Consider the following 23,479-nt stretch of genomic DNA (forward strand, 5'->3'; position numbering starts at 1 on the left):
ATGAAGTATTTGTGGCTCTGGTAGTTCACTGGTATTAAGCAGTCAGAAAACTGCTGCGTGTGTGAGCAAACGGTGCATGTAGAGTAGATAGAACAAGAGTGCATCTCTAAGAAAACAGGAGTGCATTTAACAGTGTGTGTGGGTATTACCTGGTGGCGATGGCAGACAGGCAGTGTCGTGGTGCTGTAACTCTAAGGGCTGGTTATCGGACAGCAGGTGTTCATTGTGTCCACTGTATTCATCTGTACTTTGCCCTTCGCCGCCCGACCCTGCTCTAGAGGGAAAGCAGTGTTACCATTGTGTTCTCTCCGGTCTGAGGGGGCAGATTTTCAGTTTCTTGATCCCACAGCTCTGACTTGCCTTTCCATAGGGCACAAAGCACACTTCATGGGATGTGACTTCATTCAAAGCCGGGGTTTCACTTGCTACTACTGCCTCTGCAGCTTCAGCTCGTAGTATTGTGTGGACTGAAGTAGTGCTCCTGGCACAAGGAGCTGTCAGGGCTGGAGGAAGAGAACAGTACATACAGCGAGGCACACGGCCTTTCTTGTGACAGCCTCCTCAAGGAAGGCCTGGCAGAGGGGAGTAAAAGAAGCCATGCCAAAGCCTGGGTCTGCCAGGAGAGATTGAAGTAATGTCTGGGAAAACTTGAACTGTTCTTCGAAAACCAAATCTGTTGTTTTGGGGATTTTTTAGGAGCTGCTTTTGTTCAGCTCCTAGTAGTTGTGATTACTGAGTGGGTTTTTTGGTAGTTGGAACAGTGATAGTGTCTGACACTGTTGTGTATGCAGAATGAGAGGCTGCTGCTTCTGTTTTCTTGTCAAATTCACAGAGAGGGTATATTAGTTCAAGTGAAGAAACACTAAAATGTCATTCAAAAATGTGTATGGTGGCAGTGGAATTTAAACTTAATGTATTCCGTGCTCAATTGAGCCATTGTAGCACTTGAAAGTGAAAGCTATGCCCGTAGTATCAAAGCCAGTTTAATAAATTAAACATTTTAAAAGCTCTTCAAACATAATTTAAAGAAAACCCAAACTCTGAGTTATAGTCATTCTGCTTCAAGTCGTTCTGACATGTGTTTGTGTTTCAGTTCTGACAGTGTCTTTTGAACCTCTTGATGAGTGAATATTTCCAGCATAGCTGTTAGAACCTGGAATTCCCAGCCACTTCCAGAGCTTAGGAGGTTTTTTTAACATTAGCGGCTTCAAAAGAGCAATTATTAAACTTGTTTGAATGTCAAGACAATGGCATGAAGCAATATGCCAGTAGTCATGATACAGTTGTTTGGGTTTTATCTGAGACTGTGCCATCAGTTTTTTTTCCAGTGGAAGGTTGGGATGCATATATATGTATATATGTATCTATACATATTTATATAGAGTGAGTGCTAGGTAAAAATTATCCAGTAATATTTGGACATTAATACAAATTGTTTCTTGGAGCCTGACCTGGTCAGTTTATATCTAGCTAGACTCTAACTTTGTTACTCAAGTTTAGCACAAGGATTTTGTCAACACTTCTTATATGTTTCTTTTTCTGCCAATATCACATGTGTGAATTATATCAAAACTAAGGAAGGTCTCATAGATATTTTTGGTCCAGTTGAAACCTCCTGAGACTTACTGTCATATGAAGTATTGTCTATGAAAAATAAGGTCTTGATTATCTTGCCTGAAAGAGCACTGCTCCAGGGATGAGTCAAAGCATCGGTTGCAGGCTCCAGCATGTAACAGGTTGAGACATGAAAGTCATTAGGTTTCTGACTCGTATTACATGTAGTCTAAGGGCCAGAAGCCTAAAATGAACCTTTCATCTGTGGGCCAGCTACCAGAGTCATCTTTCTTTGTGAGATTGAAAAGGAGATATTCAAACCAGCAGCTTTGGAGTGACTCTGACTTGCTGGTGTGAGGGAGACCTATTCTGATAGAGCAGTCTCTGCTTTGGAGCAAGTGTACTCTTCCTTCTCTTTTTGGGCTCGATAGCATCTCATCTTGTACCTCTCTATTTTCTTCTTCCTGGACAGTAGAGTATGAATTAGAAAGAGTACTTTAAGAAAGAGTTCCTTAAATGATATCAGGTAAAGACTTGTAGCTTGAAGGGATCATTTTCCATAATTCTTCTGTTAGGTTCCCCAACCTGGTTTGTGCCTTGACATGTAAAATGCCTACTGACAGATATCCATTCATTCCTCCAAAGAAATCCTGGTGTGACTGTAAAAGTGTCTTGCTGCTGTTGCTGGATCCCTCCCCTTTGCTTTGGAAAGACCATTGTGGGCTTCTCTCAAATGCTCTTGTGATTGAAGAACCCAAGGAATCGGAACCGATCTGTGTTTTGGGCAAAAGCTGACTCAGTGAAGCAAGCCGACAAACAAGCAGCTTATCTAATAGATGGTTTGAATTGAGTAATCCTAGAATTATAAATTCTGAAGCTAAAATAATGCTTTAAAAAGCCCTCAAAATTAATTTTAAAATCTAGTAACATATAATTTCAAAGAGCCCAGTTATAACCCAGACTAGGGAGAACCTATTGTGTTCACAAGGCAAATCCCCTACAAATACTTTGGCTCATCACCAGGCTTCAGGTTCTCCCAAGAAACCAGTGAGATCATGCCTCAAACATGGTCTCATGAAGGTCGATAATACAATTTGCCAGACTTAGGCTTCAGGAAGAGGCAGTTTGAATCAGCATATCTACCAAGACCTAAGGTAAGGTCTCTCTGCTGAAATAGTAATTTTCCTTTAAAGTCTGAGGAGGGAGCAGGTGTCTTTCTGTGTAGCTCTCTCCACCAAATGCAGACCTTGGTGCATTCACCCCTGTACAGACTGTACAACCTTTGGTTTACTTGAAGTTACCACATCTTCAGGTTGGTGTCTGGCAACACAGAGCTATCTGTTAAAGATTTGGATGCACACAAATTTTTTTTTTAATTGTTTGTTTTTTGCAACTAAAGGTTTTTTTAATAAATTGTTTTCTTTCCACTGCCAAGGGGAAAAAAAAAAATCAGGAAAGGTGGATCCAAGATGAGGTTCTGCTAAAGGAGCCTTTCTCTCCCAAGAGCTAAGGCACATGCATGCTGTGCCATTGTTCCCTGTGGTCACCAGAGAGTCTGAGAACAGGCTGAGGTGTTAGGATTTATGATTATGAGGAGAGAAAGTACTGGCCAGTTAGCTCTGATACTTTAAGCCAAGCAGCCTACTCTCCTTCCAGTGCATTATCATCTTGCAGTAGGATCGAACCCTTTGCTTGGAGTCGGCATTCCTACATCTCGCAGCCTTAATGCTGTCTGTATGGCATCTACCAAAAGTTATTGTGTATCAGGCTAAGACAACCTCAACTGACTATGGGAGCTCAATGGGAAGATGTGTAACTTTGATCATACAAGCATCAGCTGTCTGATATCTCTGATATCAGCAATATCAGCAGCGTTGTCTATCTCGTATGTTCAAAGCATCTGAACTTTTAATTAGTTCTGTCCAAGTCATCTTGTACAAATATTTGCATAGCACCATGGCATTGGATTGCCACATCCTATATTCCCACCACAGAATGGGAAAAATTCACTTAAAACCTTGTACGTAACTTTGTAGAACCTTTTGGAGTATCTCGTTGGGTTGCTACATCTCCCATCTTGAGTTACTCCCTGCATATGAAGATGGATTCTTCTTATACAGTATTTTGCAATCCTTCCAAATTTCTGCCCAGGGCTATTTCAGGTTTTCATATGAACCAATCCATTCGTGTCCCAGTTTTCTTACCCAATCTTCACTCTCAGCCCTCAGGGAAATTAAATTTCGCACACTTGGATCCAGTTAGGACACTGGCTTTTTCTTGTCTTTTTTGATTGGTAAGGGTTTCTTTTGCATCAAGAGCACAGAATTACTTAGGAGAATGCCCAGACTGTCCTTGGCCTTTTTTGACGGTTTACAAGAAAGGCTTATCCTTCACAAGTTGTGTGGGTAGACTTCCAAGGACGTGCTATGAATCAGGCAGCACTGCTTGCCTGTTTCAGAGCTCTGGCAGTTTCTGTTATCAGTCCACAGGTCCAAAACAAACTGACATGGCCCTTAGTTCAAACTCCTGCAAATTGCAGCACCATGCTGGAGACTTCTGTCTTGGTAGGAGATCTGCTGAGGTGAGGGTGGTCTGCACTTTGCATAGGCCTCACTCTGTAATACCTCCATGAAAGCAGCCCTGTCACAGCTTTTCCACTCACCTTGGAGAGTACCTCTCAAACTGCTCTAAGTTATGCTAAACTTAAAGAAATACAAAATTTTCTAACGAATGAGCATTTGGTGATTTGGGTTTTTTAAGGAAATATTGAGAGAGTGGATGATACTGCATCTTTATTTCCACCCTCTGTATTTGGATTTTTCTTCCCAAGAGGTACATCTCTATCTGTATCTTTCTAGAATAGCAACATCAAAGTCTGGTGAGGTAGTAGTTCATAAATCAATGTGATACTGCAGTAGCAAGACTTGTACTTTTTGAGAGCAAATATTGTGTTTTAAGTTCTAAAGAACAAGCTTCTGTGAAAGTTTTCAGTCTTGCTGTAATCAGCTTTGTCTGCTCTATTAGCATGAATGGTCCAGGTCACAGCTTTTTAATATTTTGTAACATTCCTGGCAGGAGGGAATAGGCAGAAGAAGTTGGCAGATGGTCAGTTCAATCTTTGTTATCTATCCTGTCTTACTCATCTCATTATTCACCTTTTATATTTCATCATTTGATTGCTGCATGGTCTTGTGGCAAGGAAAATGGAGGGCTTGGGTTAGGGAAATACACAGACTCTCACTGACCTGTTCTGTGACCCAAGATAACTGATTTAACTTTGAGCTTCAGTTGCTTCCTACCAAGGTTAACAAAAAAGCAATTTGTAGAGTGCTTTGGGATGATGACTGAAAGTGTAGAAGATTACTATCTCTAAGCATAAATATTTATAGATCCAGTAACTGAGATAGAGGTTGATGATATTGGTATCATCAGTAACATGTACTAGTAAAAAATGAAATGTTGATTCATGAGGGCCGGACTCAACACAGGCAGTACAGTTGTGTTGGTTGGTGTAACCACATATACGAACCAGGAAAGAAAATAGAAACAGAACTGTGAATGATAATATACTTCATGCTTATTTAAATAAATTCAGGGAGTTTACATGACTGATATTTTAAAGAGAACTCTCTTGCAACACACATCTGTCGATAAAGAGCTCAGGGGGGTATTTTCTGGTCCTGGCTGAACCAAGATTAATTGTAGCTCTAGGTATGTGTATTGAACTTAGGGTATATATTGACCTCATTTTGCCTCAATTAATGATCACCACAGGTCAGTCATCACTGTTGCCTCAGTAGAAGTAAATATTTTTCAAATTGTAGTCCTGTAATATATTTAACTTGCAAGGTCAGCAAGTTGCTTCTGTTGCTTGTGGCTGGTGACTGGTGAAAGAAATAGCACCATCAGATTAGCAGGTTCTCATGTTATGTGGTCAGTAACTGGTGGTGAGTCATCTCTGAAAGGGGCCACAAAATTGATGTCTGTCTTCCTGTTCTAAATGTCAGTAAAAGTGGGCTTATGTATTATTTACTTGGAGGGTAAAAAGCAGTGTCCTGTAGTTGTTCAATGCTTTTGCACTCAAATGTGTAAAACGACAGTACAATCGAGATAGTGGATTGTTGGAGTGCTCTTTGCACATATGCAGACCCAGAGAAAATAGATGAGAAGACTTGATGCTACAGGGGCTCCTGCCATGCTTGTCTCTGGCTGCCTGGCTATGGCAGTGTATAAGAAAATATGTTCAGAGGAATAAGTATCTACATTCAGGAGTGTTAGAAAGCTAAAGGCTTCAGATCGTTATTTCTGAGGCTAGTAATCCTCAGAAGTAACAATCACTTTTCTTGAGGGGAAAGAAGAAAATCCATAGCTGTATCATCAGTGTATAGATTCCTTTGCCAGCTGGCTCATGTGAGTCTGTAGGGGTTGGATCACCGTGGAAGTCCAGGAGAGAGGAGGTTGTCAATAACCAGTTTAAGGGTCTGTGCTCTGAGAAATCATTTGATTGCGAAGGCTGCTTGATATCCTCAGTGAATGGAAATTTGTGGATGAGAACCTTACAATGTTTGCATTTTTCTACCCAATAGTGTGGTTTCATAAGCTAGACTGAAGGCACCCAAGCAGTATTTCTCACTCTGCCTGACCAACACCTGGGAAGATAAAACAATATGCTGAGTCTGTGGGTCTCACTTGACCTAGTAAGAAAAATCCCGTTAGAAACTGAGGTGGCACTGAAGTATTCTGCTTATTGGTCATTTCTGATAGGGCCCAGGTTTGAACCATAGTGGTGAGGTTCAGTGGTTTGTTTTGCCTTTTGCTGTACTTACAGAGGTTCCTGATTGCAAGGAGTACGTGAGCACAAGGTTCTCATTCTGCTCCCACATAAACTGTTTGTACTTCATTGGTCTTTCATAAATTGCAATGTTGTTGCTAAGCAAATTGGCATCTAGTACATACATAATTGCAGAAGCAAACATTTGGCTTCCAGTTTTGCCGTCAACACCCGGCCACCTCTTGGGTGTGTTTGAAGCTTTAGGATATAGATTCCAACTTCTGGCTTGCTTCTTTCTGGTGATGATCAACCTTCTGGCTGGGTTTCATGTAGATGAGTATGCTTGCCATTTGGGGATGTATTTGCAGAGGTTGCATAGAAATGGTGAAAACTGCTTAGGACTCAATGGTTATCTGCAGTCATTTTAATGCAAATGAGACACAAATGCTGTGTTGGCCAAGGGAATATCACCAGTTCCTGTTATGTGAACTTTTCCTCTAACTTAACCAGTCTGCAGTTTATTCAAATATCAGAACCAGACAAGTGTCATCTGGCAAGCTTTATTTCTCTCTTTGTCAATCTTTCTTTCACCTTAGTCTGCGACTTGCAAGATGTTGCTGTCTCTTTGACTCTTGCCTTTCAGTATCTTTTTTTCTGTCCCTGTTCTGCTCTGAGCATTGACCCTACTTCTGTCAACTAAAGTCCCTCATTGCTTCGTCTTCATTTCTTTTTCGTACACACTTTTCTATCTCTGTTGGAAGGAGTCAGAGCTCACAGAGGTCACAAGTGATCTTTACCTGACCAGATCAAAGCACATTGCTTGCTTGCTTGTCCTTTTCCCCTCACACATGCTTGGTTTTCTGGCTCTTGTTAGTAGTGAGCTTTCTTTGAGTAGGTAAGCAGCGTATTTTATCGATATCTCAGATGCTGCTTTTGCTCTTGGTGCCATCAGTTGAGGGATGCTCTGAGACTCATTTGCATTGATCTCTTTCATTGAGTCTTTGAGTCAGTAATCAAATAAATTGTTTCTAGCCCCGTGTACATCAGCTTGTGTCTGTAGGACTCTTCCAGCACAGTTGTCTCTGCACCTCATGTGGACAATTTTCAAGGCACTTTCAAGGCACTTTCTGCCTGCTTCAGAGAACCAACATGCTTCTGCGACCGTTTGAAAGCATTTAAGCTGAGCTTGTAGCTGCTACTTGTGGATTGCTTTGCAGGGACATGCCTTTAGGAAAGCAGTGGGCTCACAGTCACTTTCCTATCCAGTCCTTCCACTGTGCAGCACCGTGTGTGTAGACACTTGGGTAGCTCAGGTGCTCAAAGCAATATAGCACAACGCTCCGCCTGGACTCGTTTTTCCTGCTTCCAGCAAACTCAGCTGTGCCACGTCTGGTACCCAAGCTAATTACTGAAGACCTATCTTTCCTATTTCTTCACACTGCTGCATTTTGCAGAGCAGGCATTTGGTGAAGAGAGCAACACTGGCAATTCAATTTCCGTGAATCAAAAACTTTCTGTTTGCAAAGGATTAAAAGAGGTAAAAGGGGAGAGTAATAGGAAGATGCAAGAGTTTTGTTCATAAGATGAGATAGTTGAGCAAAGTAGTTTTAAATGCAGCAATTTATAAGATAAATTCTACCTCCTAGACCACAACGGGGTTTTCATGGTAAAATGTGAGAAGCCTGTCAATCAAATGGTAGACTTAATTGTTCTTTAAGTGACCTATTAACATACCATTCCGTTTAATTAAAAATTGTATTTACGTTCTCATACAGGCCATATTGGAACAGTAAAAACTCTTTCCATATGAGGTGTGTTGCAGGTGAAAGGCTGTCACAAGCTGTGTGACACATGTGAAACGGGTGACTGAAGTCCCAGTGCAGCAACATGTGGCTTGCCTTCGGCTCCTTGCTGACACAGAGGGAGATGGAGGGATAAGCCGCATCTCCCAGGACCACACCCAAACCCTTTGCATTCCTTGCCTAAGAAATTGCTTGTAGTTGCTTATTGTGGCATAGAAAGTTATAATATACAGCATTTGCCATAAGTGTGTCACTTCAGAGCAAATGATGGATTATGTCCTTCCACACCCCAAAAGTTGTTATTTGTGCTGTAATTAAAAAATAAATGTTGCAATGTTGAATTGGAAATATTTTGTGCTATACTATGAATTTGTTTTGTTAGGTTGCCTGGGTGTAATTGCAACAATGTCAGTGCATTATACCCGTGTCATGGGGTAATGGTTTCCTGCCGCTACAGCAGTGCCAAGCACTGCTTTGCTTAGCAGCCCTACTGCTGTTTATCTCCGTCAGCCCTAGTGATTATTTTGCTTCTGTGAAACTTTTTTTTGTATTTTGTTCCCTGAATGCATACTATAAATTATAGCTCTGTTGGAGTGCTAACCACAAATCCACACAGTAGGAAGTTCTGCCATGCCAGAGAGGGGCTCGGCTGGGAGCTGGTTTTAGGTTCGCCCGAACGTGTCGGTGATACGAGGGGAAGAAGGCGCTCTAAACCGTGATGGTCTGCTGGGCGCCTCCTACCCACCTGAAAATTGATCCCTCTTAAACAGTTTAGAGAACCCTCGGGGTCTTGCAGCTTACATAAAAAATGAAAGCCCTTCCTGTCTTAGAGAAGTGCAAGCAGTCAATACAAAAGAGAAAAATGATCCTTTAAGTGTATCCCATTGAATCCATTATCTCGAGGGCCCGTGCTTGATGCTTCATCAAAACATCATCGTCTTGGTGATACATGAGGGAGAGGATGAGGGGGTGTTCAGGGGATCTCAGAGAAAATGCTGCAGCACTCTCAGTGCCACAGTGCCACAGGACAGGCTAAATATGATACAAGCCAGAAAATGAGAGCTGCAGAAAAACTGATATGTTCCTCTGTATAACATATTGAGTTTTGCATGTTTCAAACAAGCAAATCATTCAGGAAAAGTTTTGAGTGTTTCTTTCATAGCTATGAAAGTCCTGTTGGGCATCTTGTACAATAATTGCTTTGCTTTCAATCAGAATAAAAATCTGCAGATTTGTTTTTTCATTACAATAATAAAGAAAATAAGGTAGGAAATAAAAATCAGTGTTTGTACCATCAATACATGCTACCTTTGTTGTGGGAGGTAGTGAAAGGGTTGACCTGCTCTGTCATGAGCTGAATTGGTGCTGAATATCTTGTTCTTATGAGCAAGAGTCAGAATTGTTAGTTTTTAAATGCTGCAGTTATTAAAATCTTTTGCATACCTGTACTAATGATTCATATGTTTTTCTTAGACTAGCACAAAAGGAAAATCACTGATTTCTGTTGTTCTGAGTTTGCAGTATTTACAATGTGACTGTGGAGTTTTTTACCAGATTATGGGGTTAGGAGCTGATCTTTCTTACTGGAAATAGTAAGCATGTTGCTCTTTTGGTAGATTATAAGCAGTAAAATGGAAGAGCTTGAATTTGTTTTCAATAACCAGTAGCACCAGTAATTGAGAAATACTAGTGGAAAAAGGTGTATTTTTGGAAGACAGTGAGAACAACAGAGAGGCACTATTTCGGAATGTAACTGAGCTGTCAAGCACACATCCTTTAGGGTGTCCTCCATTTCCTTTGGCGAAAGCCTTGCTTAAATAAACTGAGCAGTAGGCAGTGGGTGTGTGCCTTTGCACAACAACATACACCCAGGTGCTTCGTTGGCCAGGGTGATCCCAAAGGCAGAGTGCTGTCAACATTCCTAATTGGTTATTACCCAATAACACACACCCTCCAGTGTCTTGGGACTACAAAACACTTTTTACCTAGCCTTCCTACATGAATAATGAAGCACTTCAAATATTCATCCAATTATAGTCAGCCTCTCTCTTGGCTAAGGATTGCCAAATGCAATTGGACATACTTCTGACATAGAATTTCAGGCTATATCGATGTTGGAAGGGTTTAGTCATAATTCTTGACTTCTGGGGAGAGATTAGATAACACCATGATGGTAATTTCTCCAGCCTCAAAAGCTATTGTTTATTCACTTTTGCTATGAAATTCTAGTTTACTAGCAGCATAATGTGGGAGTTTTAGGAATATTTTTTTCATTTTATACTTGGAGCTTGTCACATGAAACTGCTCATGTTTGTGGGAAACAATGAGATGTTTTGCTTTTTCTCCAAGTGCTGTGGTTATAGCTGCAGAGGACTGAAGTTGCCATCAAGCATGTGAAAAGCAGTTAGAATGTGTACTTTTAAAACATAGTTTTATGTTTTAAAACTCTATTTATGTTCATCTTATATTTTTTCTGAATATTTTGCTGCCCAGCACAATTGACTCCTGATGTGCCAGTGGCTGACTTTTAAATGTTTCTGTCATGCCTTGCTAACATTTTCAAAAACAATGTCCTTATCCTTTGCAGAATATCAAGGTTTAATTTTGCTTTACTAGCTTCTCCTGTGTATAAGCTCCCCTGAGTGATAATCTTCCCTCTGGCCTTTCAAAACCTGATGAAGGCTGTGCTCCAAACTCCTGCTCATGGCAGCTTCCAGCTCTGCTGCAGTAATGCCATAGGGGAACCACACTGGTTCCATCGTGCTGCCACAGAGAAAAGGCCAGTGTCCATCTTTGTGGTGCAAAGGAGATGCATGAGAAGGGAAGTGGTGGCAAATGTTATTCTAGGGAGATAAAGCTGGCAAAACAGTGGCAGGTAGGATATCTGCCTGCTTATTTCCCCTTTGGAAGACCTTATGGGAAAGGGAAAGGAGAAAAACTGCTCCTTTTCTGTAGCTAAAGCATATTTAGAGGCTCCACTTTTCATCAGGAATTCTCATTTTCCCAGTTTCTAATATTGCTGTCTCATAAAGCTGGGCCTTGGGCCATGCCTCTCATGCTGGCCTTCCCTTGCTTAGTAGCTAACCTCGATAAACTCATCAGCAGAGCTACAATTGCACCTTCCCGCTTCCACTTTGGATTAATGGTGTAGCTCTCCGAAACCGAATGGATGCTGCTCTCCAGACCACAGAGGTCTGATTCTAGGTGAGCATTTAATTCCCCTCTTGGGAAGTAGAAATAAAAGCCCTAATCAGGTATGTTTCATGCTTCTCTCTTGGGTAGGCTCAACAAAATGAAGGATGAAAAAGATGCTGCTGTCTGCTATCATTACAAGGCATAAAGCACTGGTTTGAAAATAGAAACATCTGGTATGGGTGCAACTTTCAATTGTGTTTAGCTTCCATGCAGGTCAGTTTATTATTTCCTATTAAAATGCAAAGTAGTTCAATCAGAGGCATAAGCCCTTCTTCCTTCTGTTTATTAATGAAATCCTGGAAACGTGATAAACATGAGTGGTCCTGGGAGTGATGAAGAATGCATAACAAGTTTGGTGCCGTGTGAAAAACATAAACCTGTAGTGCAGTTCTTATTCAGAGAAGAAAAATTAGTCATGTTGCTCTGCAAACCTGAACCTGCAGAAACTCTGCTGGGCTATGCCAGGCTGTTTCACATGGGGACAGCTCATCTGCGGCTCTTCAGTGAGTATTTCTTCCAGGAGCCCTTTCTGTTGCTATGAAGGACCACAGAAAGGGCTCTGTCCCTTGACCTTTCATGCCAGAATATTCTTCTGTGCAGTGAGCTTCCACTGGGAAAGGTGAGCAGTGATGAAAGCTTTATCGGTTGTAAATTGCAGTGGCTGTAGACAGAACAAAATAAATGGGGTGAGGTCCGAAAAAATGCAGTCAGTGAAATCTAGTCCTGATAAAGGTCAAGTTTGTTGTAGCATGTTGCTGACTAAATGCACATCCATCATAAGAGAGAGTTTATTTTCCGCACTGCTGTCCTAATATTATTCTGCCGTAGTAACAAAACATTGGGGATGGTAGGGCAGGTAATGTGGGGGGTGCTGATGCCCCTGGTCAGAAGCGGCTCCACATGCTTGCCAGCAAGAATGTGTTCCTGTCAGCTTTCCCTGCTTCAGAGTTGAGGTGAAACTCCTTCTTTGTCTTGCTGAGCGCTAGTTATAATAAATAATAAGTCAGTGATTTTTCTCCCAAAATTAGATGCGGAATTTAATTTTGCCTGTGTTCACAGACTGAGGAGCAAACATGCTTTGTCTGACTTTGATCCTGCAAAGTAGCCTGAGCTGCTGTCCACAGCCATATGCTGGCTGTTTCTGTGCCCCTCAGTATTTGTTTAGCAGAGGATTTTTCTCAAAGATCAACCAACCCTTGAAGCAGAGTGGAGAAATACCCCTTCCTTTTGTCATCTGTTGTGAGGCTCAATTCTTGGTAAACACTTCTCCGGGATCCCTGCAAACCTGTTGCTGCCTTTGTGTTACCAGTGTGAATATGGCAGACTCGTTCTTTACTGCAGTGTAAATCCCTGGGGCAGATCTCTGCCGGAGGTCTTCTAACATCAAAGCACAGGGATGGTGGTTGGTGCAATTAGAGGCAGCAAAGATGGCTTATGTGCCTGTACCCACTGTGGCTGGAGCTCTGGGTGGGCTGCAGGATTCAGAGATGGTATAGGCACACTGCTGAGCAGTAGGGCTTGGGGCAAACATCTCACCTGAGGGGCAACTACAAGCAAACGAGACCTGTTGTCTCGCTGCTTTTGTTGACTGCGCTGCTGCAGTATCAGTGGTAATATAACAGAGCCCAGTCTGACCTCAGGTGGCTTCTCCCTCCTGTTAAAACCCATCATGAAGCTGGTGCTCAGCAGCAGGTTCTGCCTTCTGCTGGACAGCTGGGCAGCCCAGGTCCATTTTGGCTCCTGTCATTACTTGTGGGTAGTTGTCTTGTGGTATACATTGAGGGAAGAAAAGATGTGCAAAAGTGAAGGGCCAAGAACTGCACCATAGGTTTCTGTCACGGGACTGTGAGGTTAAAACAAGTAAATACAGACTTTTGTGCGTAGGGTGGTTAGCAATATATAATTTGGTGGTCTCACTTCCTAGTCAAAGTTGATTGTTTTAACACATTATCTTTCTCCAGACTTCTTCCTTTCATGGTGCTAATTTGCTTCTGCTTGCCACTAAAAGAGGAGGATTTTAGGAAGGCAATGGAAAATAATCAAACTATAGCCCCAAACTCTTTGTTGAAACACTGGTGGCTCCTGGAGAGATGGGGCTTTGATGAAACAGTGCAGCTCCTGATTACCCTAAACTATTTTCAGTCTTCTGCACCTTTCAATAGTGTGGTTCCATAGATCTCCTGTAAAGATAGCAGAAAACAATTTATATCTATGCCTTGGGGTGATGCAAGAAAAAAATCAGAAATCTACCAAAACACCTACATTTCTGCTAAATTAAAATTTCATTACATTCACATAGTGCAAAAAGCATTGGTATTAACTAAGTACACAAGTGAAGGGAATAATGCAAGGTGGTTGTAATGTGTTTTATTTTCAACAGAGAGGAGGAGAACTTTTTGAAACAGTGTTCTGTCCCCAAAAATGTCTGTATCGGAACTTGCATTGTTCTAAAAAACTGTAGGTTTGAAATTCAGTATTTTTCTCTGTAAATTCTTAGCTTTTTTTTTTTCTTTTCTTGTTGTTAAGGGAATCCTTGTCTTTTGACACATGTACCTGTGTTGGTTCTTGATCAGGTTTTTTTTCAGTATTAGTGCAAGCTGCAATTTAATTTATTGATATGAGGGTTGTGTGGTGTTACCAGCATTTGAGGAAAAGGGCAGATGCGGTATGGAGAGACCCTTAGGAAATGTGCTTTTTTCCCTTCTATTAATCCAAGTGTAGTTATATTTTGCTCTTTTTAGAGAGAAGCTTCACAGTTAAGTGAACGAAATAATGAAAACCTACAAACTCAAGCCATAGTTTGCTTCATCATCAGCATATTTCTACTAGTTTAAAAGCAGTGCTCAGCTTGGTAGGCATCTTCTTGTTTATTAAGGGCCTGAAATCACCACAGGAAGATTGTGACTGTTGGCTTGTGCTGGTTTCCACCAGGAAAGATCACAATGGATGTAAGACATACATCCTCACTGTTGTAAATCCTCCAGACTGATGGAGTTATGCTTGTCTGAGTGTTTCTCCACAGATCATTTCCCACCTGTCTGCCTGCATTCAGGATTTATGAGTTGCTGAGTGGCAGAGCTGTCGCAATCTTTCGGGTGCCTGATCGCTGCTGCAGTGGTGCACAAGGTGTGCGTGGAACAAGACCCAGCCCCGTGTGGGTGGGCTGCCCTTTGTGGCAGTCTCTCTCTGCCCATGGGCTGTAGCTTGATCCTGCAGTCAGCCCACTTCAACATCCTGCTAGAATACTTGAGGCTGACTGCCTGCACTTAGGAAGCAGGGCTCCTAACACACTTTGCAGTGTAATATGACTTTGGATGTCACTCTTCTGATTTCCTGAGCTGTAGCTCAGGAAGAAGCTAAGACCAGTCAGCTCCTCTGTGAGAGTAACATGAGTTACAGGGTAAAAGAGCTCTTAAATTAAAAATGGTACCAATTCCTACACAATTTAGGAGCACTACAAATTATTGCTTTGGATTTAATATCATATAAATTTGCAGATTTTTTTATTTAATAGACCCTGATTTTTTTTTTTTTTTTTAGTGAAATTAGTGCCCAGGAAAAATTGTGTTGGATTTTGTTTAATATATGAATTTTGGTACAGTTAGTTTCTGGTCATTTTTGTGAGTGGTTTACACTCACCTTGACATGGGAAGCTAATGCCTGCATGCAGTTCCTGCCCAGACTCTGTGGCTGCTCCAGCAGGGCACAAGCCTGCAGTAGTGTCCCTGTGCCATCACCCAGCATTTTGGGATGCCCTAGAGTATCTGAAGTGGTAACAGGCAGCTGAATCACATCCTGGATGTTGTTTATTAAAGGAACCATGTTGTAACATTTACTTTTGTCATGTGGTGTTTTTGTAGGTTTTGCTCTCTACAGTTATGGTGTCTGTTTTCACATCCATGGATTAATTATTGCTTGCACCACTAGTTTATGGGGCTGTATTACTTCTATGCTGAGTCTCAGTTCTCTTCCCTTCTCCTCTCGCTACCTCCTCCACAGGATTGCATTTGACCTACTGTTGGGCTTGGTATGGCTGCAGGGATGATTACACCATGGCAGCATCTAATTTAATAAACAATAAAGCCACTGTTTTGTATATGTAAAGTCTGTCAATGGAAATAATGTTATCTGTGTGTTTTTTTATCACCCCACCACCAGCAAAATGTTCAGGTGTGGCTTTGGCATTTCTAACCTGTGCAATGAGCATTATTTATTGCTCAGAGCCACTGTCTACGATGTTTTAGGTGGACTTTCCTGTCCTCTTAACTGATTAGCGCACAGGTTTTGTATGAACTGATTTGGTTAATGGTGTGATTTTTCTAGTTACTGAAGTGCATAAATCGTTTCAACCTCTAGCATGGAAGTGATTAAACATGTAAATATCTGGGAATGAGTTATACGGGTATAAACACGTTTCTTTATATAGGCACTTGTGGGTGTCCATACCAGGAATCACAGCAATGTAATTGTATTTTATGTGAGTTAGAGTTAATCAAAAAAAGAGCAGCGTACGGTCCTGTGTTTCTCATACTAAATTCTGTGCTCGTAACACGCATCTCTTCCTTGCCTCTGTTTTGTATGCTCTTATGCTACATGGATTGCCCTTCTAGAAGAATTTGAAATCTAGGATGTTAGCCTGAAAGTACTGCTTTCAGTCTAGGTAGAGGAATCTCTGAGCAGGTGTGCTAAGTAGTAAAGGAAAACACAAATATTTGAGAGAAGTATAATAAATGTGCTATTGGATAGCTGGCCTTCCAGCTTCTCTCATTACAATTAAAGTAAGCTTCATAGGAAAAGAACATTATTTGGGTGACCTTTCTTTGTAGTTTCATGGTATGTGTGTAATAATACCATCTCCAATACATTTGCCTGCCTCTATGCATAGAGATGTGTTGCTTATTTACTAAACATGTCATCAGCATCTCCTGCTCCTCCTCAGTTCAGCATGCGACCCTTGGGCTGCATTTTGTGCGTATTCTTTGAGCCCTGTTCTGAAGATTCATTCTTGCATGCTTTCTTTACAACGTTCCTTAGTCTGATACCTTCTTGCTTCATTAGATCATTAAAGACATAGTCTAAAATCTTCCACACAGAGGGAGGTTTGCAAATGTGAGTTGCAGGAGCATCTCTAATATCTCACATATCTTAATTTGTTAAGCTAGTTTTGACTACCTTAATAGTATTCTTTGTATGTGTATTTTTTTCTCCTTTGTCTATTTTTGTAGGGATTTTAAAAAGCAGAGCGAACATCTTTTCCATCTTCCCTATCAAATTTGCCTTCTGACAGTCCAAGCCCAAATTCAGCAGCAGGGTCGAGACCTGGTAATCTGTTTTACAGGCTTCTGCTGCACAAGCTAACAGCAGCAAATTGTTGTCCTCTGCATGAACTGCACTTAAGAAGGATGTTACAAAGTTTGTATGTGATTTTCATGGGTATTTATTGAAAGCAGAAGAGCAAGGATGTTTGGGAATACTTCATTCTGGGCTCTGAGGGGTGGTGTTTTCTGGGGACACAGGCACAGACATAGTTAACATCTAAAAGTTTTAGAAGCACTTTGTCCGTCTGAATTTTATTCATTAATGGAAAGCTTTTACTTAGGCTTTAATGTAGTGGTGGCCTCTTTCTCTCAGGAAGCAGTCCCTGTGGATCCCCCATAGAGCACACAGAGGTTAATTGTGCTGTCTCCTGCCTTTATGGGCTGCAATGCAGGAGGAACTTGTGCAACTCTTGTGAAGGGAAAGGCAAGTGTGTTCTTGTCCTGTCTATGGAAACATGTTGTCCCTTCTCTTAGAGAAGGCAGCAGTTAACAAAACAACATAGAAGTGATTTCTGGCTGAGTAGTGAAAGTTGTGAAGATAATGGAAAGCTTAATTCATTATGGTTTCATTGCCATGTTTGTCATTCATAGGGAAAGAGGTTCCAGGCATATGAAGTGTGATGCCTGGTTCTCAATGTAACATCCTGGAAAGGGGCAGAATTAGCAACACCTTAGAGCTTCTACAAAGCACAAACGTGCTGAAGTGGGGTCTCTGTTGGGTTTGGATCCAGAACTTGTTTTGCTGCTACTTTTTGAAGGCATTTCATGGAGAGTCTCAGAGTGTTTCCTAATTTCCAGTGATTCGTATGTGGAATTTTGATGCTGAGTCTTCTCAAGGATACAGAAGAAGTAGTGAGAGCTAATAGAGGTTTGAATGAAATTCATGAAAGCTGAGGGGCAAACTTGATATACAAAGGAATACATCAAAGGATTTTCCCCATTCTGAGAAGGTTTTTTTTTGGTTGTTTGGGGTTTTTTTGAACATCATGAGTTTTGAAAGGGAAATGGTTCTGGTAGCTTTTACCAAGCTGCTTTAACAGTGTCCTCTCTTTGTGGAATCCACATGAAGAGGTTTATCAACAGGGATTTGAAGATGGGTATTGTTAACAATCTTTTTATTTAAAAAAAAAAAAAAGTTGACAGGCTCAAAGGAGACTGAGTTGAAACGAATATATTTTTGCTTTTTACTCAAATGTGATCCTAAGACACAAGTTCCACTTTTTCACATTGCTGCCTGTGAAGGAGTTCCGTGTTCTGAATATATAGATTATCATGGCCTTTGGGATGTTGTGCATCCACCGGTTTACCTACTTTCTGGCTTTTGGTATTGAATGATAAACACTCCTCTTCTGCTCCTATCCTTCATTATCTGTACTCACAGCCAACCTGACCATCTTAAACATGATTAAAATATAATTCAAAAGTCATTAGCTAATTATGACGCAAAGTACTTAATTTGCCATTGCACCCTAATAACTTAAAGGTACTCCTGATAGCTCGGTAATAACCATATCACAAGCAAAAGGACACGGTTGCTACTAACTTAATAGGCAGCTTCCCTCAAGATAAAACAAATAACATACCTCAATGGAATCGGATTCAAGCTTAGTAAAATTATCTTGGCAAGCAAAGAGAGTATTTGTTAATTTTTCTGTGAAATGTTATCATTGCCAAGAAAACTTGGTTACAAAAAACAGAGATGGCAAAAGTATTTGCATGAATAATTGATTTAACATTTCATTGGTTTAAGTGATTTTAGGAAAAGTGGTTTTGATATGCTCTGGAAAACTAGAAAGTTTTTAAAGTTTTTTTACTTGCAAGATACCAAACACTGTAGGAGATGTGGGGCTTAAAGGCTTGTAGACTGTTCTTCAGTATATCCAGTGCATGCACAAGCCTGAAAAGAAAGAAGAGCAGAGACGGCATTTTAAGGACTAAAATACTGGTGGTCAAGGTGTGGCTATGGACCACCAAGGTGTGCAGGGAAGGCCATGTGTAGTTCCTTATTGCCTGATGTCCTCACAAATACCTAGAGCAAATTGCCCCCTGTGATGAGAGGGATGATGGCAGGTATATGCACCCTCCTACCCTGCTCTGAGTCTCCATGATTTGGCAGGTGGGTCAGTCAGGGTGCTGGCTGGTCCCAGAGGTGTCTCAAAGTGCTAGAGAAAGAGAGGGGCTGTGGCACTGGTCTGTAGACAGTAGGTTGGCTGAAGGAACAACCTATTTGGGGATTGCAAGGCTTAAGGTTTCTGGAAACATATCTGTGTGGTAGCAAAAGGGCTTGAGGGTGTGTTTGGTATCTGAAGACAAGCAAAACTGAGGGTCAAGGATGTATTCAGTCACAGAATATTCTGAGATGGAAGAGATCCACAAGGATCATTGAGTCCAGCTCTTCAGTGTCTGTCAGATGGAGGAACGTCACTTTCTGAAAAGTGATGGGATTTGTGGGGATAAAGATCCTGGTTTGGAGTGGGACACCAGCTGGTGAGCAGAGGATAGACCCCTCTCAGCCACATCTGAAGCCTGTAATGCAACCTAGAGATTCAGGAGGTTTGGCTGACATGGTATTGCAATTGCTTTTAAAACACTTACCTGCCCAGCCTCGTGTGAAAAAATGCAGATTGGGGTTTCAGCCTGTTCTTCTTATCAGTCTGCATCTCTCTGGTATACCAGAGCAGAGACAGAAGGAATATGGTAAACAGAAACTCCCTGGCCCATCCACGGTCTGGGGTAGTGCACTCCTGGCCTCACCCTTGTTGCCATCGTGCAATGTGGGAGATCGTTTCCATCTACCTGCATATACAGTTCTCTGGTCATGAGTCAGCAGCTCTCAACATCCCATCCCAGCTATTTATTCCTTTCTATTCTAAAATGTCAGCATTTCTACAAGTGCCAGTTGTGTCTGGGTAGATGATGGTCCTGAGTTTGGGAATGAGGGTTTGAACATCCCAGGAGAAGGCTGGGACAGAGACTACATTTTTGGACTGGCTTCTGTCGAACATCCAGGCACCCTGCACCCCCCAGGGTGACTGACTGTCAACCAGTACATTCTGTACACCAGGGGAGTTGTTGTCTTAGTTCAATTTCATGGTGTAATCATTAGTTCTGGTGTGCATCTCCTAGGTAGCTAGGTCAACTGTTGGGCAGGGGAAACACAGGTTTTATTTTATTTTGGAAAAGCTTCCTTTTCAGGCAAACAGAGGTAGGGGTGCTTCTACTGACTTGTGCAGCCTTGGCCGTCCATTTTTTCATGCACCCTGTGACCCATGTATCCACGTTTGTTCCGCTGTCATTTCGATACACGTCTCGCATTCTCCACGCTCATCTGTGGCGTAGAAAGACGTAGTTTGCTCTCATGTCAGTAGCATTCCTGCAACATGACTACACGATGTTGTGCAATTTATACTTTTCCAGTTAATGTGTCAGTTTGTCCCCCTGGATTAGAGCCAATGACTATTAGTTCATTTTGTAATATGCCTGATTTGCTTTCATCTCTGCTCCTGATGCTGCCTCTGATCAGGCAGGTTGTAGCAAATCCCATGTTTCTCTCTCTTCTCTCTCTTCTTTCTTTCTTTTTTTTTTTTTTTTTTGTCTCTGATGCATTCCCTGATGGTACCATGTCACTCATCATTTCAGATCCTTCCCATCTGCTCCTCACATGCTTTGCTCTGCCTTTAAGATTATTCACCACTTTTTATCTATCTCACTTCCTTCTAAATGCTTTATGAGCCCTCTGAGCTTGCCCCTACCTTTTCTTTCACTGTCATGCTGAAGTAACAATCTTAAGATGTTTGAAATCTTCTCCATGTAAATGATTCAGTTCCTTAATCTTTAGCAAATATTTCCACAAAGGTTTGACATCCTTTTACTCAGTATTTGGCATTTATCTGTTCTTTAAAATGCCATGTAACTTTTTTTTTTTAAACCTTGTAAGAACTGGTGTTTCAATACCTCCTCCTGTACATTCTTCTTCTCTGTCATTTTGGCTCTTATATAAATACTTTTTCTATAGAAGGTTTAATGAGATTTTAGGTTTTAATGCATTTTTCCCCTGTTACCTTTGCTTTAAAATCATTGTATTCATGCACCTTCTCATAATGTAGGAACTGTATGTGCTAAGGAATTCCTGAGACTCACTGACATGAAACCTTAAATTAAATGTAAGAAGAAAAAGATAAGAACAAATTATAATAGCACTGAGAGCAAGAGATTACAACTGGGTATTTGGTTAAAATGCGGTTTTCGTAATATATGTTCCTGAAAATTGCAAATGTATTCTGTTATGTTTATAAGCCAACTTTTGTTATGCAGAGTTATAAAGGTTGCTATGTATTCAGTCTCTATGGATTCAAATGATGTAAGTTATTCAAAAAAGAAAAGCAGGTTGATATTGTCAAAGTGATCCTCTGGAAAAAAAGAATAGAAACCTCATCATTCTCCACTTGGGTAGGATAACATTTCTCGCTGGTATGGACACCTCTTCAACTGTGCTAGCTGCTAGGGGACAGTGCAAAACTATATAATTTAGACATACGAGGAAGTAAAATTAAATAGCCATGAGATGAGCATACCATTAAACAGATCTAATTTATAATGGGCTCTTATGCAAATTGCCTTTGAGCACTCAGTGAAAGAAAATGAAAAGAAATTAATAAGGACAGCTCGGACTAAAAGTTGCAGAGAAAAAAAAAATGTAAAAGCCTGTTCCAGCTCAATCTCCACACACTCCAGAGTGTTAAATAAGCATTCCCATTAGCCACATAAATATAATGATGTGATAATAAAACTCGCACTTTACTTTTAAGGACCAAGCCCCTAATCACTTTGAAACAGTGGATCCAACCAGATGAGTAAGATTTCAAATAAAATACCTTTACTTTGCCATGTGTTTTATAACTGGAGGGAGAGAGATATATTTTCATGAGTATTTTGCTCTTCGCCAGCTGCTGAATATCCGCCGTCAGTGAAATCCAGGCAGTTACTTGCCTTGCCATCGGTGTGGGATTGCAGGTTCCAGGGCATCACTGATGCTCCTCCTGCTGCACAGTCCCCTCTGATGGGTTAAGAAAAGGACTTCACACCAGTTTTCTGCTCTTTTTGTTATTTTGTGAAAAACATGGGGGAAAGGGAAATCTGAGAGCTCAGAACTGTTGAAAGTAGTTTATTGCAAAAGATTTTCAGTTAGTTTTGAGTTTGTAGTGTCCTCTGATAAAGACGTTAATATGAGGAATAACATACTGAATATATTCAATTGCTAGAAACCTGCATTTTCTCAGACAAGTAAAAGGTTTATTTCTACCTTAGTTTGAAAGTGACGTAATATTCTCCATGTTTCCAAACATCAAGGCTTTCAAAGCTTTTCCATGTTCCCTGTATCCTTTTGGTTACAGAAGGGAAGAATTTTAGCTCTATCCAGTGAAGCCATTAAAATAATCTGCAGAACTCCGTCATTTTTCTTGGCATTAAGAGAGTTTTGCAACAGTTGACTTGTTTAATTAGTATTGGACATCTTGTTCCTAATTATTGCTGCTTTCCCACATTCTCAGCTGAGGCAGAATATACTAAAGCAAAGTCCTCTCTCTTTATGTGTATAATAACAATATATATAAATATTTATATTGTAAGAGCAAGGTTATAAACAGACTATATATACAGTTTTGCTGCAGATTGAGTATATTTTTATACTTCACAAGCAGGACTTTTTTCTGAAGAATTTGAGAAATCCTGCAAACAGTGTCGTCTTCCTGTGCTAGCTTTTTGGTCTAGAAATACTGTTATGGGAATGCTGATCTGTGGGAAGAAAGATCCATCCCTATAGTATTTTATGGATTTAAAACAATGATCTTTTCCATTCCCTCTTGTTTGCTCTCCAGTAAACAAGAGCTTGTAGCTATACCTGGTTTGTGTCCTTAAAGTAAAACCAAGTTCTCTGATGGAAGCAGGGTTTTCCGCTGGTTATATTTTCAGCCCTCAAAGCATTCGATTTCTGACAGTGGAATATGATACTTAAAGCCACAGACATTAATTATTACCCATTGGAGGTCGCACTTTCAACCCATGGGACATTAATTTTCCTGATATATGGAAAATTCCAGCCTGTTAGTTTTAATTAAATATTTCAGAAGCACATTTTCTTGTAAATGGACTACAGTTTCTTATCCTTTACCCTTGGTATTTGGCTAATTCTGCATATAATTATCATCTTATTTTACAAGCCTCCTTCAAAGCGCTTTCCTGTTTCGAAACTCCATTCAGCTCTTATGTATTTGTCATTTTAAAAAAAAAGGTATCTTTGCCAATCATCAGCCAACATTGTCAAGGAGGAGACAAGGATAAACATCTTTCAGGTTTTCTTGGGAAGTGAATTATATTGACTTACCAGTCCCTTCTTATGCCACCAAACTGGTGTCTCTTAAGCATCATAATCCCAGTGTAGGACCAAGTGGGAATGCCAGCAGAGCTATGGGTGGCAGGGAGGATGGTTATCAAGTTGTATTGTACAGAGGAGGTGACAAGTGAGGCATGAGAGAGAGCTTCCCACTGTGCCCCCGGGAACCCAAAAGTGCAAAGGTGAGGATGCTGCTTGTTCCTCAGATCCTGGCATAGCCCAGTCTCCTCTCCTGATGGGTGTAGCAAATGCAGATTAGGAGCAGGACCGTGTCACCAGAGTTGGATTTCATAGAATCTTAAGTTTTTCCCTGAAGGCCATATGAAGGAAGCTGGAATCAAAATTTTTTCCATCTGAAAAGGAAAAAAGTTTTAATTTTGTTTACAGAAGTCTCTCTGCCAGGGTTCTACCCTTCCAATGTTGTTTTAATATGTGAAAGAGCAGTTGT

General features: G+C 40.9%; 1 protein-coding gene across 3 annotated transcripts in view; it reads left to right on the forward strand.

Moving 5' to 3' along the window:
- KCTD1 (potassium channel tetramerization domain containing 1) overlaps positions 1 to 23,479 on the forward strand; it is a 68,574-nt gene that overhangs the window by 35,639 nt on the left and 9,456 nt on the right. The window lies entirely within an intron of this gene.

The sequence above is a fragment of the Corvus kubaryi genome, unplaced genomic scaffold, assembly GCF_017639235.1.
Source record: "Corvus kubaryi isolate FWS band 111438036 unplaced genomic scaffold, C.kubaryi_AGA036_p1.0 132, whole genome shotgun sequence".
NCBI lineage: Eukaryota > Metazoa > Chordata > Aves > Passeriformes > Corvidae > Corvus > Corvus kubaryi.